Raw genomic sequence first — 16,355 nt, 5'->3', positions numbered from 1 at the left:
CACATCTCCCCCCCCCTCCAGGCTCTCGGCTACCTGCTCCCTCCGTCCCTGCTCAAGCTCCAGGCTCCCCTTCCCGCTCCCTCCGCCCCCCCTTCCCCGCTCCCGGCTCCCCCACCGCGCCACCGCCACTGCAGGACAAGGCCCCGAACTTTCCAAGAACAGGTAAGGTTACTTTATCTTTATATATACACTCACCGGCCACTTTATTAGGTACACCATGCTAGTAGCTGGTTGGACCCCATTTTGCCTTCAGAACTGCCTCAATTCTTCGTGGCATAGATTCAACAATGTGCTGGAAGCATTCCTCAGAGATTTTGGTCCATGTTGACATGATGGCATCACACAGTTGCCGCAGATTTGTCGGCTGCACATCCATGATGCGAATCTCCCGTTCCACCACATCCCAAAGATGCTCTATTGGATTGAGATCTGGTGACTGTGGAGGCCATTTGAGTACAGTGAACTCATTGTCATGTTCAAGAAACCAGTCTGAGATGATTCCAGCTTTATGACATGGCGCATTATCCTGCTGAAAGTAGCCATCAGATGTTGGGTACATTGTATTCATAAAGGGATGGACATGGTCAGCAACAATACTCAGGTAGGCTGTGGCGTTGCAACGATGCTCAATTGGTACCAAGGGGCCCAAAGAGTGCCAAGAAAATATTCCCCACACCATGACACCACCACCACCAGCCTGAACCATTGATACAAGGCAGGATGGATCCATGTTTTCATGTTGCTGGCGCCAAATTCTGACTTAAAAAATCCGAATGTCACAGCAGAAATCGAGACTCATCAGACCAGGCAATGTTTTTCCAATCTTCTACTGTCCAATTTCGATGAGCTTGTGCAAATTGTAGCCTCAGTTTCCTGTTCTTAGCTGAAAGGAGTGGCACCCGGTGTGGTCTTCTGCTGCTGTAGCCCATCTGCCTCAAAGTTCGACGTACTGTGCGTTCAGAGATGCTCTTCTGCCTACCTTGGTTGTAACGGGTGGCGATTTGAGTCACTGTTGCCTTTCTATCAGCTCGAACCAGTCTGCCCATTCTCCTCTGACCTCTGGCATCAACAAGGCATTTCTGCCCACAGAACTGCCACTCACTGGATGTTTTTTCTTTTTCGAACCATTCTCTGTAAACCCTAGAGATGGTTGTGCGTGAAAATCCCAGTAGATCAGCGGTTTCTGAAATACTCAGACCAGCCCTTCTGGCACCAACAACCATGCCACGTTCAAAGGCACTCAAATCACCTTTCTTCCCCATACTGATTCTCGGTTTGAACTGCAGGAAATTGTCTTGACCATGTCTACATGCATAAATGCACTGAGTTGCCGCCATGTGATTAGAAATTAAGTATTAACGAGCAGTTGGACAGGTGTACCTAATTAAGTGGCCGGTGAGTGTGTATGTGTATATATATATATATATATATATATATATATATATATGTGTATATATGTGTGTAATATGTGTATATATGTGTGTAATATGTGTATATATGTGTGTAATATGTGTATATATATGTGTGTAATATGTGTATATATATATATATATGTGTTTATATGTGTATATGTATGTAATATGTGTTTATATATGTAATATTTTATATATATGTGTAATATGTGTAATATGTGTGTATATATGTAATATGTGTATATATATGTGTAATATGTTTATATATATATATGTGTGTATATACATGTGTATATATGTAATATGTGTATATATGTAATATGTGTATATATGTAATATGTGTGTATATATGTAATATGTGTGTATATATGTAATATGTGTGTGTATATATGTGTATGTGTGTGTATATATGTATATGTGTATATATGTTTGTGTGTGTATATGCTGTATCTACTGTTTGTTTATGTGTATATATGATGTATGTATATGCAGCATTTGTACTAAATGGTGGTATTCTGTATGCATTTTATACTAATTGGGGGCACGCTGGATGCATTTTATACTACATGGCGTTACGCTGTATGCATTTTGTATTACATGGTGATACGCTGTATTCATTAAAAACTACATGGCGGCACGCTGGATGCATTTTATACTACATGGCGCCACGCTGTATCTATTTTATACTACCTGGTGCCATGCTGGATGCATTTTATACTACATGGCGGTACGCTGTATGCATTTTGTATTACATGGTGATACGCTGTATTCATTAAAAACTACATGGCGGCACGCTGGATGCATTTTATACTACATGGCGGCACGCTGTATCTATTTTATACTACTTGGTGCCATGCTGGATGCATTTTATACTACATGGCGGTACGCTGTATGCATTTTATACTACATGGTGATATGCTGTATGCATTTTATACTACATGGCTGTACGCTGCATGCATTTTATACTACTTGGTGGCACGCTGAATGCATTTTATACTACTTGGTGGCACACTGGATGCATTTTATACTTCATGGCGATACGCTGTATGCATTTTATACCACATGGTGATACGCTGTGTGCATTTTATACCACATGGTGGTACGCTGTACGCATTTTATACTATATGGAGATCAGCCCCGTTACCCCCTGAAGACGCCATCTCATGGCGAAACATGTCTGGGGGGCTGTTTGAATGTGTGCCAATTTTAGATTGAATGGTGTTCAAGGAAATGGATTAGATAGCTAGTAATGCCAGAAAACCGAGGCATTGAATAGTAGCAAGATTAGCAGCAATAGGAGTGTGAGTGAATTTGTGAGTGAATGAACAATTGAAAAACATCCAAGGGAGCGAACTCTATGTGTGTTTGCAAATAGAAAGCCAGTACTAAGCGCTGACCCATTCTGCGGTCACCGCAGACCATTACGCATGGCTAAGACAATATCATTAACACTATGTACACCCAGCACGTGACTGCAGCCTAGGGAATTGTATGGTCTAAACACCCCGAAGTGTGAAGGGGTAGCCTTTGAGTGTGGACATACACTCCTAACAGTCCATACTCACCCTAATGCAAATGTGGTCAAGACTTGCTATAAAATCCAACATTGTGTAGCCCCTAACTACCCTAAAAGGGTGTAATTAGCACAGTGAACCTTTCAATACCCACCTGTGTGCAACACAGAGAACTCTCCAATACCTACCTGTGGGTTCACAACTCCCTAACTTATACACAAAAAGGTAGTGCATCTCAATTCCTCACATTCCTCTCCTTGCTCAAAAGGAAAAATCAACATCTTCTCCCACCATTCCTATTTTTAATACAATTTTTTTTTTTTGTTTGTCTCTCCAGACCACACACGTGGCCCTAAGTATATCTAATCCCTTTGTTTGTAATTATATTATATGGCGGTACGCTGTATGCATTTTATACTACATGGCGGTATGCTGTATGTATTTTATAGTACTTGGCGATACGCTGTATGCATTTTATACCACATGGTGATACGCTGTGTGCATTTTATACCACATGGCGGTACACTGTATGCATTTTATACTATGTGGCGGTACGCTGTATGTATGGGCAGACACAGTCCCAAACAAACAGTATCCCAGTCAGTATGATAATCTGACAATCACCAACAGAATATCTCCCACTCTAGCACTACGGACATCTAAGGGTTACTCCTTCCCGTCTCACAGTGGTTCTTTGCCAAAATTATAGTGAGTGTACTATCATATATGGACATTTAAAGGCAAAGTACATAATATCACACAAGGAAATAACCTTACCCAGTCCATCCAGTCAGTGAAACAGAAATGAATGGGGCAGCGAAAAAATTGCATTTTTTTTCTCATATGTGCCATTGTATCGAGAAATGTATTCAGACCAACTCATGCCACTGTAGAAAAACACCCCAAAATCATTCTGCACATTATAACGAGTATGGCAATACCCTATATGAGGCAATAATACAAGATGTGGAGACACAGCAGGGCTCAGAAGAGAATATCTGGCATTTAGAGCACAGACATTTTACATACTTTTTGTTTTGGCATCATGAAACATTGTAGATGCCATTAGGGATTAGTACAGTAGAAACCCCTGAAAACTGACACTATTTTGGAAACTAAAACTCTCCGTGAATTAATCTAGGGTTGTAGTAAGCATTTTAACCCCACAAGTGAACCCTCAAGGATAATGCATAATGGACAGTGCATAGTACAAAATATCCATTACGTCATCTCGTGCCCATCTCCTTCCACAGGAGACAAACACCCCAAAAATCATGATGTGGGTTCTCCGGGGTACGGCAATACCCCATATTTGGCAATAATCTACAGGCTGGGCATACGTGGACAGTGCATCAGGGAAATAAAGAAATTATATACATCCGAAGAGGTGTGATAGATACTAAAACACTCCTTCATACATAGTTCAGGTTTATCAGGGGAACGTGTCACACTGGTACATGGTTTGCCTCCCTATAACCCTTTTTGTGGCACACCATGCACTTTTTTTGTGTCCTTCCCTTGCTGGCAGTTTGGGGAACTTCTCCTGGAAAGTGCTGCCCTTGTACAATCTGTGTGGCCCCGCTTGCAGAAGTACTAGCAGTGCCTCCTTCCTGGCCGCCAAGAGTCAAATGTTTTACTACTACCTCTTGAAATTCAAGGAAGGTACCCCTCTGGCCTGTACATCGATGTAGCAACTAAATATCATACAGTCATGGCCAAAAGTTCTGAGAATTATACAAATGTTAATTTTTACAAAGTCTACTGCATCAGGTTTTATAATGGCAATTTGCATATACTCCAGAATGTTATAAAGAGTGATCATCTTAACAGCAATTAATTAAGTCAATATTTGCCTAGACAATGAACGTTTTCCCCCAAAACACATTTCAACTTCATTGCAGGCCGGCCTTAAAAGGAGCAGCTAACGTTGTTTCAGTGATTGTTCCATTAACACAGGTGTGGGTTTCGATGAGGACAGGGCTGGAGATCAATCTGTCATGATTAAGTAAGAATCACACCATGACACTTTAAGAGGCTGGTGCTTGGCATCATTGTTTCTCTTCTGTTAATCATGGTTATCTCTAAAGAAACACGTGCAGTGCACTGCACAAAACTGGCCTGACAGGGAAGAGTATCGCAGCTAGAAAGATTGCAGCTCAGTCAACAATCTATCGCATCATCAAGGAATTCAAGGAGAGAGGTTCCAGAGGCTCCGGAGCGCCCAAGAAGGACCAGCAAGAGCCAGGACCGTCTCTTAAAAGTGTTTCAGCTTCGGGATCGGGCTACCAGCAGTGCAGAGCTTGCTCAGGAATGGCAGCAGGCAGGTGTGAGTACATCTGCACACACTGTGAGGCGGAGACTCTTGGAACAAGGCCTGGTGTCAAGGAGGGCAGCAAAGAAGCCACTTCTCACCAGAAAAAACATCAGGGACAGACTGATATTCTGCAAAGGTACAGGGAGTGGACTGCTGAGGACTGGGGTAAAGTAATTTTCTCTGATGAATCTCCTTTCCGATTGTTTGGAACATCTGGAAAACAGTTTGTTCGGAGAAGACAAGGTGAGCGATACCACCAGTCTTGTCTCATGCCAACTGTAAAGCATCCCGCAACCATTCATACGAATCATACGAGCGCCAGCGTATGATAAATATCCCCCTTTGGCTCCATGGCCTGGAAACTCCCCAGATCTTAGTCCCATTGAGAACTTGTGGTCAATCATCAAGAGACGGGTGGACAAACAAATACCAACAAATTGTGACAAAATGCAAGCATTGATTGTGCAAGAATGGACTGCTATTTGGATTTGGTCCAGAAGTTGATTGAGAGCTGCCAGGGAGAATTGCAGAGGTCCTGAAGAAGAAGGGTCAACACTGCAAATAATGACTTGCTGCATTAACTCATTCTAACTGTCAATAAAAGCTTTTGTTACTCATAATATGATTGCACTTGTATTTCTGTATGTGATAAAAACATCTGACAAACACACATAAAAACCAGAGGGCAACAGATCATGTGAAAATATAATATTTGTGTCATTCTCAAAACTTATGACCTTGACTGTACTGTGATAAAATTTGTGCATTCCTTCCTCGTCATCCCCAAGGATATATTTGACCAGACACACAAAAAAAGTATAGAATCCCAAGGGATTCTGGAGGTCAAAGAGAGAAGCACTTAGATGACAATGTTTAAATACAGTAGCAGTACCAAGGGGGGTCCCAGATGAGTTCAAGACCCACAATTAGATATAGGCAGGTCTAGAATCCATTATTCCCCAGAGAGCTATGAACAAAATGTTGATTGGGTTAATTGTTTTTATTGTAATCAACAGTAATTCGTGAATTATAGATGAGATGCTTTCCAGAACCGCATGGCTTTGGACATGATCCTTGTTGAGAAGGGAGGAGTCTGTAACATGGTGGGAGTGGCTTGTTGCATGTACTTCCCAAATGACACCGCCCCCTATGAATCCATTACCCATGCCCTTGAAAAGATGAAGGACTGTCCAGGGAACTCAAGAGAAACTCTAGAGTGGCCTCTAGGCATTTATCTTGTAATATTCACAATATTTTGAGTCTCGGTGGGTAAACACCCCAGCCCTCCTGCTCTATAACATCCTGCCAGCACATAGAAAACCAAGATTAACAAGATAGACCTGCTGGGTAAGCTGCATTCCACTACCACACTTCCACCAAGTGGCTGAAATGGGGTATTACTTGAATGTATTTTGATGTCTGTCAGTTGCAAGGGTTATGAGTTGGATTTACAACTTGCATGTTTGTTACATTATGTATCTTCCTTAGAAGACTGCCAACCCAGAGTGCAGAGTGTCTAGAGACAGACCGAACGTAAAAATATAGGGTCTTTCTAGAGCTCTGGATCTTTGTTTTGAGATTTGTGCTGTGAACACACTGCCAAATTGCCGAAGTACAGCAGAGCCTATCTGACTTCATGGCTCCAAAGGAGATTCTTCCCAGTGAAGCTGACCACCAGTCCACGCTACAGTTTTGCAAGCCACAGCCAGACCACCTACAGCCTTGCTGGCCTCAAAACAAGGGAGCTATCACCAGCTTGCTATTGCACTTCTGTTTGAAGCCTGCCAATAAAAGATATTGTTTAAAAATCTCTGCTCTTCTCTGTGTGTCCCTGGCCTGCTGCTACGTTCACCAGGCTTCTAAATAACATCTGCCGGAAGAGATAGACACCTAATCCGGGAGTGCCCGACGAAGATACCTTCTACACACACGGCCTCCCCCTCTTACTTCTTCACCTTGTCGGCCCAGATAGGTGCGGAAGAGGCTTACATCAGAAGACCAGGCTTCCATGACACCTGCAGCCTAGCCGCCAACATAGCCGGCCACTCTGGGTTCTAGTTGCTGCTGCACCTGCATGCTGTCAGCCCTGGAGGGGATGTTGCAACTGAAGCCGCTGTAGTACATGAATGTAGCATAGTTATGGTGCATGCGAAAAGAAGGCCGGGGTGTACAACTCTGGCTTCAATGAGTCACTGCAAAGGCCCGGGGAGCACCAGAGATGAGTCTGATGTGTCTTATTAGACTCATCTCTACAGAAGTATAAAGTATGAACTTTTGTTTTGTTTTTTTTCTAGCGGCTATGGAGAGAGCTTTTACCGGGCGATTTGGGACACTAAAATTACAGGGCCACAAGGACAAATGCCTTGTTTTGTGTCCCAGATCTGTCTGATGGGTCCTCTACTCTAACTCTAGTGGCCCTCCACACAGACATAATAAATTGAACATGCTGGTGTGCCTTTTGTTTTATTCTTGTCCCCTGCCAATTCTCATCTAGAAGGATGCCTGGATTCTTTAACGTAGCCGCCTGTAAGTTACAGGTATGGCCCCTCTCTACTGCCCCAAATGGAGAAGCAATGGGAGGGAACATTGCTCAGACATTGGAGAGCCCCATATGGTGAATACAGATGCACACACATCCAGAAAAGTCTTGAGGGCATCAGCTATGTTGACTATTGTAGCCTCAAATCAAAATTTCAGTTTATGGCGGTCACTTTTCTGTAAGGCTATAAGAGCTTATGACTTTTTCTGTTGCCCATATATTATATCAGCCTCTTTTGGCCCCATTTTTCAAATCTGCCCTGTGTCACTATAAGTGCTTGTAGCTTTGGAACAATATAAGATATCCAGGGGATTTTGAGACTGTTTTCTCGTGACACATTGTACTTCAAATTAGTTTAAAAATTTGGATGATATCTTTTGTGTTTAGTTATGAAAAAAACGAAATTTGGCAAAAATTTGGAAAAATTCTTTATTTTCAAAGTTCTAAATTCCCTACTTTTGATGCAGATAGTCATAGCACCCAAATAAATTCATAACTTACATTTCCCAAGTGTCTGCTTTATATTGGCATGGTTTTTTAAGATTCCACATATTTTACTAGAATGTTATGAGGCTTAGAATTTGGGTGCCATTTTTCAAATTTTTGGGAAAATCACCAAAACTAATATTTAGATGGACCTGCTCAACTTTTAATTGATTGTGAGAGGCCTAAATAATAGCGAGACTCATAAATTACCCCATTCTCAATGTATGAAAAACCCCTTTTAAGAAGTTTATTAACCCTTTAGGTGTTTTATAGGGGTTAAAACAAAATGGAGGTATGGTCTACAAATTGTAATATTTTTTGACAATACATTCATTTTGGGTGGAAAATTAAACATTTGTAATGGATAAAATGAAAAAAGGCTCCACAAAGTTTGATACCCAATTTCTCCCGAGTACACCGATACCCCATATGTGGTGGTAACCTGCTGTATGGGCGCACATGGGTCTCCATGATTACGAAAATTCCCATTTTACTGAATAAAAAGTAATTAGGCAAAAATGTAAATTTTAGCATCACTGACTTTCATATGCATAACTTCGGCGTACAAATCTGGTTAGGGGTTTATTTTTTGCGAGAATATTTGTTCTTTTTAGTGGTCTTATTTTAGAGTGCGTAACTGTTTTAAATCACTTTTTAGAGCATTTTTTAAAGGGTATTAATTGAAAATTATCTTTTTTTCGCAGCGTTTTTGAGGTTTTTTTTTTTAAGGGGTTCATTTTGCAGGTCCAATAACGATTCTGTTTTATTTTGCAGATTGTCACGGACAAATATGTGTGTGGGGGGTTAACTAGGGATATTTTCCATTTCCCCATCTTGTGTAAAGTTATTAACCTTCTCCGTAAATGCTGTTGAGATATTCATTTAGGGGCAGAATGGAAACCCTGTTCTTGTGATGCAAAGTGGGTCCTTCTACAAGGACCCCTATCTGTCTGCAAGCTATTCCCTATCCTGTGCATATGCGAAAAATTATTGTGAATGGACAACTCCTTTAACTCATCAGCATTTGACCCATACACAGGATAGGAGATAAATGTTGATCACTGCGGCGAGGGGCAGACTGCCAAAACACTTACGTATAAGAAGAATGGGGGTCCTATACGAACTTGTGAATGGACAGCAGGGTGTGCGCGCTCCTGGCCGCGCTATTCATTCTCCATGTCCCCGGTAGCTGATCCCTGGACTCTAATGGAGTAATAGTCCACTTGCACAACTTTCTGCTCCATCAGCGAGAGAGCAGTTTTTCTTGGAGACCGTATTCTCGTCTATGTGGCACACCCCTAGGAATAATAGGCCTCTTCTGCATGTTCCCTGTGTTTATTAGAGACCTCCGGGGATTACTGCCCTCGGCTCCTCTTCCTGCCCCAGTCTTCACTATCCCATCAGGTAGTTTTTTGAGTAGAAGGAACAACAATGTTTTGCCCCTACCAGGGACTAAGCGTGTAATGTGCAGGGTACCCGGAGTTGATACTATGACTTACCTGTGGGTGCAGCTAATGTAACTTTCTCTCTCTACCGTCTCCAATAGTCGCTGCTACAGTAGAAGCTGCGGACCTGTGATTTGTGTGGTGACAATTTATTATATGTCCTATAACATAAGACGGCAGCAATCCCCCTCATCCATGTCACAATGGATGCAGGACAAAAGACAAACAACTGTATATTCATTTCAGATCTTTTATTGGAGCAATAAGCAACATTGTAAGAAAAGTATTAGGGGCCCTTTAATAAATAACACAGTGGTCGCGGTGACATCAGGTCAGGCCCGTCGGAGATGACAGAACGTGCTGCAGTCACCATTGTCCTGGCCGAGAACCACTGGACCCAAAGATCCAGAGGAAGGCAAAGAAACCCCCCGAGATTTATACTTAAGGGGGGAAAAAAATTCCTTCCTGACCCCAAATGCGGCGATCGGATCTTCGTCGCCGGATCACATCTGTCCTGCTGCATATTGCTGTATGTGTGTGGAGAGAAAAGCAAATACAAATACAACTCAATCCAAACATAACAATACATGACAAAATATAGTTTTACTGTATAGCATTTCAAGGAGCTAATACACAGTAAATGCCGAGCTCTTATGCAGGGGTGAACCTAGTCTTTCTGCTGCCTGAGGAAAGCTCGAAAAAGACCCCCCCCCCCACAGCATATATATACTATATATATCAGGGAATGTCAGGACCAGACCCAATCATATTGGTGTGTTGTGAAAATAAAGCATTGCAAAATACTATGAGCAGCTAGCTGCCACAAGGAACAAAATTCCTACATCAATTAGGCATATGATATCAAATCAATACAGCGTGCCGCCATATATCATAAAATACATCCAGCGTTCCGCCATATACCATACAATACATACAGCGTGCCGCCATATACCATATAATACATCCATCATGCCGCCATATACCATATAATACATACACTGTGCCGCCATAAACCATACAATACATACAGCGTGCTGCCATATACCATATAATACATACAGTGTGCCGCCATATACCATATAATACATACGGTGTGCCGCCATATACCATATAATACATACAGCGGGCCGCTATATACCATACAATACATGTAGCCTGCCACCATATACCATTCAATACATACAGTGTGCTGCCATATAGCATATAATACATACAGCAAGTCGCCATATATCATAAAATAAATCCAGCGTTCTGCCATATACCATATAATACATCCAGCATGCCAACATAAACCATACAATACATACAGCGTGCCGCCATACAATACATACAGTGTGCTGCCATACACCATACAATACATACAGGGTGCCGCCATATACCATACAATACATATAGCGTGCCGCCATATACCATATAATACATACAGCGTGCCGCCATATATGATAAAATACATCCAGCGTTCCGCCATATACCATATAATACATACAGCAAGCCGCCATATACCATACAATACATACAGCGTGCCGCCATATATGATAAAATACATCCAGCGTTCCGCCATATACCATATAACACATACAGCAAGCCGCCATATACCATACAATACATACAGCGTGCCGCCATATACCATACAATATATACAGGGTGCCGCCATACACCATACAATACATATAGCGTGCCGCCATATACCATATAATACATACAGCGTGCCGCCATATATCATAAAATACATACAGCGTTCCGCCATATACCATATAATACATACAGAATGCCGCCATATACCATACAATACATACAGCGTGCCGCCATATACCACACAAAACATACAGCATGCAGCCATATACTATATAATACATACATCGTGCCGCCATATACCAAATAATACAAACAGCGTGCCGCCATATACCATATAATACATACAGCGTGCCGCCATATACCATACAATAGATACAGCCTGCCGCCATATAGCATACAATACATACAGCGTGCCGCCATATACCATACAATACATACAGCGTGCCACCATATAGCATACAATTCATACAGCATGCAGCCATATACTATATAATACATACAGCGTGCCGCCATATACCATATAATACATACAGCGTGCCACCATATACCATATAATACATACAGCATGCAGCCATATACTATATAATACATACAGCGTGCAGCCATATACTATATAATACATACAGCCTGCCGCCATAAACCATATAATACATACAGTGTGCCACCATATACCATATAATACATACAGCATGCAGCCATATACTATATAATACATACAGCGTGCAGCCACATACTATATAATACATACAGCGTGCGGCCATATACCATACATTACATACAGCTTACCTCCATATACCATACAATACATACAGCGAGCCGCCATATACCACACAATACATACAGCGTGCCGCCATATACCATACAATACATACAGCGTGCCGCCATATACTATACAATACATGCAGCGTGCCGCCATATACCACACAATACATGCAGCGTGCCGCCATATACCATACAATACATACAGCGTGCCGCCATATACGACACAATACATACAGCGTGCCGCCATATACCACACAATACATACAGCGTGCCGCCATATACCATACAATACATACAGCGTGCCCCCATATACCATAAAATACATACAGCCTGCCGCCATATACCACACAATACATACAGCCTGCCGCCATATACCATGCACCCCATACAGCGTGCCGCCATATACCATACAATACATACAGTGTGCCGCCATATACCATACATTCCATACAGCGTACCACCATATACCATACAATTCATACAGCGTACCACCATATACCATATAATACATACAGCGTGCCACCATATACCGTATAATATATACAGCGTGCCCCCATATATCATATAATACATACAGCATGCCCCCATATACCGTCCGTTCCATACAGCGTGCCGCCGAACACCATACAATACATACAGCGTGCCGCCATATACCATACAATACATACAGCGTGCCACCATATACCGTATAATATATACAGTGTGCCGCCATATACCATACAATACATACAGCCTGCCGCCATATACCACACAATACATACAGCGTGCCGCCATATACCATATAATACATACAGCGTGCCACCATATACCGTATAATATATACAGTGTGCTGCCATATACCATACAATACATACAGCGTGCGGCCATATACCATACATTCCATACAGCGTACCTCCATATACCATACAATTCATACAGCGTACCGCCATATACCATATAATACATACAGCGTGCCACCATATACCGTATAATATATACAGCGTGCCACCATATACCGTACGTTCCATACAGCGCGCCGCCAAATACCATACAATACATACAGCGTGCCGCCAAATACCATATAATACATACAACGTGCCACCATATACCGTATAATATATACAGTGTGCCGCCATATACCATACAATACATACAGCGTGCGGCCATATACCATACATTCCATACAGCGAGCCACCATTTACCATACAAAACCTACAGCGTGCCGCCATATACCATACAATACATACAGCGTGCCGCCATATACCATACAATACATACAGCGTGCCGCCATATAGTATATAATACATATGGCATGCCGCCATATACCCTGCAATACATACAGCGTGCCGCCATATACCATACATTCCATACAGCGTGCCCCCTTATACCATACAATACATACAGTGTGCCGCCATATACAATACAATACAAACAGCGTGCCGCCATATACCATAAAATACATACAGCGTGCTGCCATATAGTATATTATACATACAGTGTGCCACCATATATTATATAATACATATAGCTTGCCGGCATACACCAAACAATACATACTGCGTGCTGCCATATACTATATCATACATACAGCGTGCTGCCATATACCATACCATACATACAGCGTGCCGCCATATACCATATAATACATACAGCGTGCCGCCATATACCATATAATACATACAGTGTGCCGCCATATACCATACAATACATACAGCGTGCCACCATATACCATAAAATACAGACAGCGTGCTGCCATATACCATACCATACATACAGCGTGCCGCCATATAGCATTCTATTCATACAGCGTGCCGCCGTATGCAATACATACAGGGTGCCGCCATATACCATATAATACATACAGCGTGCCGCCATATACCATATAATACATACAGCGTGCTGCCATATACCATACAATACATACAGCGTGCCGCCATATACCATACAATACATACAGCATGCCACCATATACCATATAATACATACAGCGTGCCACCATATACCATAAAATACATACAGTGTGCCACCATATACCATATAATACATACAGCGTGCCGCCATATACCATACATTCCATACAGCGTGCCGTCATATACCATACAATACATAGTGTGCCACCATATACCATACAATAAATACAGTGTGCCACCATATACCATACAATACATACAGCGTGCCGCCATATACCGTATAATACATATAGCGTGCCGTCATATACCATACAATACATAGAGCGTACCACCATATACCATATAATACAAACAGCGTGCCGCCATATACCATATAATACATACAGCGTGCTGCCATATACCATACCTACAGCGTGCCTCCATATACCATACAATGCATACAGCGTGCCGCCATATACCATACAATAAATTCAGGTTGCCACCATATACCATACAATACATACAGTGTGCCGCCATATACCATACAATATATACAGCATGCAGCCATATACAATACATACAGGGTGCCGCCATATACCATACAATACATACAGCGTGCCCCCATATACCATATAATACATACAGCGTGCCGCCATATACATATAATACATACAGCGTGCTGCCATATACCATACCATACATACAGCATGCCGCCATACACCATGCATTCCATACAGCGTGCCGCCATATACCATAAAATACATTCAGCCTGCCACCATATACCATAAAATACATACAGCGTGCTGCCATATACCATACAATACATAGAGCGTGCCACCATATACCATACAATACATGCATCGTGCCCCCATATTCTATTTAATACATACAGCGTGCTGTCATATAGCATATAATACATACAGCGTCCTGCCATATACCATACCATACATACAATGCATACAGCATGCTGCCATATACCATACAATACATACAGCGTGCCGCCATATACAATACATACAGGGTGCCGCCATATACCATACAATACATACAACGTGCTGCCATATACCATACAATACATACAGCATGCCGCCATATATCACACAATACATACAGTGTGCCGCCATATACATATAATGCATACAGCGTGCTTCCATATACCATATAATACATGCAGTGGGCCCCCATATACCATATAATACATACAGCGTGCTGCCATATGCCATTCCATACATACAGTGTGCCGCCATATACCATGCATTCCATACAGCGTGCCTCCATATACTGTACAATACATACAGCGTGCTGCCATAAACCATATAATACATACAGCGTGCCACCATATACCATATAATACATACAGCGTTCCGCCATATACCATGCATTCCATACAGTGTGCCGCCATATACCATAAAATATATACAGCGTGCTGCCATATACCATACATTACATAGAGCGTGACACCATATACCATATAATACATACAGCGTGCCGCCATATACCATACATTCCATACAGCGTGCCGTCATATACCATACAGTACATAGTGTGCCACCATATACCATATAATACATACAGCGTGCCGCCATATAGCATATAATACATACAGTGTGCTGCCATATACCATACAATACATAGAGCGTGCCGCCATATACCATATAATACATACAGCGTGCTGCCATATACCAAATAATACAAACAGCGTGCCGCCATATACCATATAATACATACAGCGTGCCCCCATATACCATATAATACATATAGCGTGCTGCCATATACCATACCATACATACAGCATGCCTCCATATACCATACAATGCATACAGCATGCTGCCATATACCATACAATACATACAGGATGCCGCCATATACCATATAATACATACAGCGTGCCGCCATATACCATACTATACATACAGCGTGCCGCCACACATCACACAATACATATAATGTGCCGCCATATACATATAATACATACAGCGTGCCGCCATATACATATAATACATACAGCGTGCTGCCATATACCATATTATACATACATCGTGCCCCCATATACCATATAATATATACAGCGTGCTGCCATATACCATACCATACATGCAGCGTGCCGCCATATACCATGCATTCCATACAGCGTGCCTCCATATACCATACAATACATACAGCGTGACACCATATACCATAAAATACATACAGCGTGCTGCCATATACCATACCATACATACAGCGTGCTGTCATATACCATACAATACATAGAGCGTGCCACCATATACCGTATAATACATACAGCGTGCTGCCATATACCAAATAATACAAACAGCATGCCACCATATACCATATAATGCATACAGCGTGCTGCCATATACCATATAATACATACAGCGTGCTGCCATATACCATACCATACATACAGCGTGCCTCCATATACCATACAATGCATACA

General features: G+C 42.0%; 1 protein-coding gene across 1 annotated transcript in view; it reads right to left on the bottom strand.

Annotated features, from left to right (window-relative positions):
• The window catches only part of HEBP2 (heme binding protein 2), a 60,647-nt gene that overhangs the window by 23,627 nt on the left and 20,665 nt on the right, over positions 1-16,355 (bottom strand). The gene's annotated exons all lie outside the window — the stretch shown is intronic.

The sequence above is a fragment of the Engystomops pustulosus genome, chromosome 3 (assembly GCF_040894005.1).
Source record: "Engystomops pustulosus chromosome 3, aEngPut4.maternal, whole genome shotgun sequence".
In the NCBI taxonomy this organism is placed as follows: Eukaryota; Metazoa; Chordata; class Amphibia; order Anura; family Leptodactylidae; genus Engystomops; species Engystomops pustulosus.
This window is presented reverse-complemented; position numbering and strand designations above follow the sequence as displayed.